Raw genomic sequence first — 6,000 nt, forward strand, 5'->3', positions numbered from 1 at the left:
TATGACGATAAATTGTGTTTACATTTTGAAAGTAAAAATTAAATACGTATATCAAAGAAAAATAAAATATATCTAGATATAATAAAGTAGATAGATCATGTGCGAGTATATTACACTCAGTTGGCATTGATTTCGATTGAATCATAGACACAATTTAATACGCAATACCAGATACCAACCAATGGCCTATTTATATGTATAGTATATATTTGTGTTAAAGTATTAAATGGTGTTATTTCATGAAATACACTAACCAAATTAGTTAGACGGGAGATAAACATATAATACATTTATGATTTAACTAGATATTTTATAAATTTCCTTCGAGCTCAATTTTTGTACAATTTCAACTAGGTATTGTCTATGATATTTTGTTACCACTCCACTACAAGTATTACATATCTCGAGCTATTTACGTATTTTAATCATATTATAATGATAATAAAGTATTCTACGTTTGAAACATAGGCAGTTAATGAATTAACTTACATCTTAAAAATATATTATAAGCAAATATTGTTGATCTATTATATTATTTAGTATTTAGAAATCATTGTAATATTATATGTATTTTTTATACTGTTAATATTTAAATATTTTCATGTATTTATACTTCAGTTTTCAATTTTGTATTTTTTGTCCATATTTCCTTTTTTTTCTAAATGAAAAATAAAATCAAGTAGGTACTTTCTAAATAATTAGAAAAAACAAAACAAACAAAAAAAAGGTGGGAAGTTGGTACCGTTTTTCTATTCATACATTTTTGTATGGGTAGCTAAAATTTATATTTTCACTTTATTTGCTAAGTGTTATTATCAAAACCTAACACCAGATCTCACAAAATGATAAAAAGAATTTTTTCCACATAAAGTTTGTTAGGATTTAAAATTTTTTTTTTGCATTGATGGTTTTATTATCTACCTTCAAATATTACGAAGATTGCAATTACGAGTTTATATAATTCACCTAAATACTATTATTTTTATGTAAATGCATGTATTTTTTAAAAAAAATCTTAGGGGTATTACCGGCCAAAACTGATGAGGTAATCAGGACCGTAGGTACGGGTGGTAAGTGGTTCTCCTTTCTCCTTACAATATGGATTATGGAAAGTATATTAATTATATATTATATAATATGTAATTATTATGATGAGTCCACCCCCACATATTAAATTTCTATATGAGGCACTGCGCGTAATGACGTCCTTGTATATTTTACTAAGTAGATATTAAATATCTCTGTACTGATGACATATTATTTTGCTCGTAATTTGTATTATTTTTAGAAATGTATATAAAATAAACTACATTAATCACAATAATATCATAAAAATATATACATATACTTAGTAATATTATTATAGGCTGACAGACTGTCTTCGCTGAGAATCGTTTTTCGTATACAATGATTTTATATTATTGAATTCAAAATTAAGATATCCATTACAGCGACTCTCTATAAACCTAGTGTACTAACTGGCACTGGCGTTCCCCACACTTTTTTTCCTTGAGTTTTTTGAAATTTCCGAAACTATCTTGTACTTTATCTTGTATATCTATTCATAAATAAGCTCTTCAATAGTGCAATTCTTATTAGTACATTTCCATCTATATGACTAATGACTATAAGTCCATTAAAATAATTTTTATAGTACCTACCTATTCGAATTTAAAACCATATATTGATGATGTTCATTGTACTTTAATTTCTATAGAATTTGAAACTACAGACGATGAACAATTTGTATTGTTTAATAATTTAGAGACTGGCATATTTTTGTTCATATGTCAATCCAACATAAACTTTTTAGTAAAATAATCGTGTTGTATGCAATATAGTATATACAATAATAATTGTATTGCATTGGATAATATACCTATGTAATGAATTAATCACATAATGGTATGTCACTTGTATTTATATAATTGTAAGTGTAATTTTAAAAATAATAATAATATTGACTGTTATTACTTTTTAATTAGTAGTCATATATTAATAGCCAATTGAGGAAAGTTGTTTTATGATTAATACTTTTTGAATTATATTTCAAATAAAACTAAAAGTTTGTTTCGCAATCATAGCTAAATTCAACATTGTTTTTTTATAATTCTTGAACAAATTTTATTTAGAAACTTGTATTATTTTTTTTAATTTTAGGCCAAACTATGGATGAGAGATAGGAGGGCCCGACATAACTAGGGGCCCTCATATATTACTGTCATACAGTCATATACTTTTTAATTGTACCATTCAACATTAAATAATTACTTATAGACTTATGGTATAATTTATCTATAATCTTTAAAATAAATTGAAAATAAAACAACGATAAGGTAAAAAAAAACTGAATTTAAAATTTAGGTTGAAGGGATTCGGCCAATAATTAGCCCTGGGTTCAAAAATTCCTAAGTAGGGATTTGCTTTAAGGTTATGAAAGTTAAAAGTTGTACCTATGTAATATACAAGACAGAATGTTATGTTATTATTTAAAATTATATGACTATAAAAACATATTTGAAAAGAAATAATATACATAATATTATCCGTATTTTATTATAATACGTAATAAAAAAATATAGAAAAATAATAATTTAAGTACTTACGCAACTATTTTGTACTAACGAGAATATTATACAAATTATCATAACTAAAGTAAATAAAAAATTGTAAATATACGTTCATTCAATAGTAGTTATAGTTGGTGTCTGGAGTACGTCAAACTATATTCAAATCATAAAATTTCTGAAGTTTTCCAACTTTATACAACTTTAGCATTAATATTTATTGTTTATAGTTTATAGATGAAGATGAATAATAAAAATAATTTATTAAAAAGGGCTGAATAAGTAATATATTTTATCAAAAGTTAATATTTTATAATAAAAATAAAGGAGAGTTAAGACTTAGAGGGGCGTTACTCATATAAATAATAGAATATTTTTGTTTACCTATTATGTCTATTTGAAAGCATTGGCTAATGCCCAATAGTAGGTAATAATAAAACAATGCAGCCTTTGTGTTCGTTTATTAAACATCGAGATACAAACACACGATAAGTTTTTTATTGTCAGATAATATTAAATATGACGTACGATATGAAGTTTATGAAAAATAATAATGTGAATAATATTTTTTAAGAAAATATGAGCTATAAATCGTAAATTACTAATATAAATTATCTCTCGCCATTTTATTACCATTTGCACGCGTATGATAAAAAAAATGCATCTCAGTGAATGACCAGTAAATATAATAGTACATTAGTAGATAAATATTATATGTTTAATGTTCAACTGAACGCTCATATTATAATTACACAGTCGATTTACCGCCACATAATACACACCTACAACAGGAGTCTCTAGTTTCAGAAATAAGTACTGCAGTATCGTTTTCTGTGTACGTGCCGAAGTGCACGACGTAGGTAGGTGCACCACCCTATCTCCAGTACAAAAATACATAAATTACATATTAATATAGGTACATAATTATTGAATATTGATTAGTAGTTATATTTGTAAAATATAAAATAATAATAATAATGATAATAATAATAAAACGAAATCCGATCACATTTTTGTAATTATATGCAAAAAAAAACGTAGAAGAAACTGTAATATGTAAAAACTAAGCGTAATATACAGCCTGAGACTGAGACTTATTACGTGAACACTACAGTGTTACTAATATTATAATGTGGTCAACGGTATCTAAAAATCAAGTAAGACGTAAGTTTATCTATTACACCTGTATACAACATGACCTTCAGATATCGTAAGCATCATCACTTTCAGACTGTGGTAAGTGATCATTAGATCTCGGATTTAAATATATTTGCTCAGTTAAGAAACGTCCATGAAATCTGGTAAAAAAACTTAATTTTCAGTACAATATTAATGAACTATTTATATTTTTTATGAAATAACGAATTAATCATCAAACAAATACGAGATAAATGTTAAAATAAAATCACAAAATTAAACTTAAATTTTCTTATAAAATCTATACCAACATTAGATATACCAATCTAAGAAGATTTGGTATTCATCAAAAAACGTTTTTACAAAATAATATGGTCCAAACAATAGGAAAATATGCATGGCAAACTATAGTAATGACGAAGTTGATGCATTAAAAAATATAAGAATTGTTACTAACTATATTAATTTAATGTATAACTTAATAAATTTCTTTACACGATTTGACTATCTATTAAAAAGATGTAAATGTTTGAGTAAAAATAAAAATATTTATTGAAATTTAAAAAATATATATTAACAAACGGAATAGCGAATTACTAACAAAACGTTGTTTTGAATTCAACTATAAGCAAAAACCTGTAAAACCAGTCTTTTGGCGAATTATGACTTACCAGGGATTGGAAGCTATGATTTATTAAGGGGCCGTGTGTAGACAATTTTGTGTTAAACTTACGTTACGCAGTGTGTTTTCGTGAGAAGTAAATAATAATTATTGTATATTATTATTTGTATATATGTTCGGAATCCATCGCACTGAGTTTCGGCAATGTTCGAGTTCGGACGGCGCCCGAAAAGCGGTATGGGTGTGCTCGCGCTATGTTCACGTACATAAAATTACTCCGACAGTCCAACAATTTGTATTTTTGACCAAAATATTGGCTTTCTTGAAAAACTCTCATTCCTCGTTGAGTAATTAGATTTCAGACTGATTCTCACGTGGTACCATGGATTTTGATTTTAAAAAATCTACTTCTACGATCATACTCTATATATTATACTCTATATAACAACTCAGTAATAAATTGTAATGATATATGATCAATTTTCAAAAGTTACTAACGGGTAATTACAATTCTGTACCCAATCCCACTGAACCTCCATGCAAATAAATCGTGAATAACCTAGTTAGACATTGGTGTCACTGAGACCTGAGTTCATGTGCAGTTTTAGATTTTATATTCAATATTGTTTATGTATTACCTAAGGTCAACCTAAAACAATATTTTTTCTTATTAACCGATAGATTAATAAGTAATAACTAATATAATATTATTATGTGTATAAAGAACAAAGGGCGACTACAAGTTGGTTCTCAATCTCCTAATTGGTTCCCGGGCTATCTACAGGTAGCATAAGAGTTGGTTCCCAGGTTGTCTCTTCACGTAGTATATATAGGTACGAATAGCCAATTTGTGAGCTTTCATAATGATAATACAATTATATTAACTTTTAGTTTGAACTTATTGTTTAACGCTTGCCTCTCTTACGCGGTTTAAATATATTTTTGATGATTGTATTTAATGTTACTTTCCTTAGTAATATTTAATTTTTTTTTTTAAATTCACTTAACGTTATGTACATTTCAAGACTTCCATTTTAACGCACACACTTATATTACAGTAAATATACGTACCTACATGTGAAAAGATTATTCTTCACAATAAGACTGACGAAACATAAACCCAACCAATCTATAACACATAATATATTATTAGGTATTATACAACTAAATATTTTGCAAATTTTGCCATTTATTGGAAAACCTAATAAAATATCACGATTTATAAGTTAGGGATTTGTACATTGAACATTTTGAATCAATTCTAACAGTTGTACGCTGATAAGTAGATTAAACGGGAACCAATTCGTACTCATTATTTGACCTTTGAACCAATTTTGTAATACTCTAACAAAGGTATATTAGTTATAGCCTATATTAGCAATAAAGCTTCAAGACTTTTAGCGTTTGAATTTGAACACAAAGAATATAAAACATAAATATATAGGGTTATAAATTATTTTACTTTGACTTCTTGTCATGAACATACAGACATAAAAAATTAAAATTAAAAAAAAACACATCATTGTAGAATAAGTGCAACTTGGAATCTAAAAAAAGGTGGGAAGTTGGTAAACTGCTCTGCTGTACGATAGATGTAGAGTGTAATTCATCATTGAGTAAGTAATCGTAATTTATGTGTTAAATTATATGAACTCAATGATAACTTATTGTTTA

This window comes from Myzus persicae, unplaced genomic scaffold (genome assembly GCF_001856785.1).
Source record: "Myzus persicae strain clone G006 unplaced genomic scaffold, MPER_G0061.0, whole genome shotgun sequence".
In the NCBI taxonomy this organism is placed as follows: domain Eukaryota; kingdom Metazoa; phylum Arthropoda; class Insecta; order Hemiptera; family Aphididae; genus Myzus; species Myzus persicae.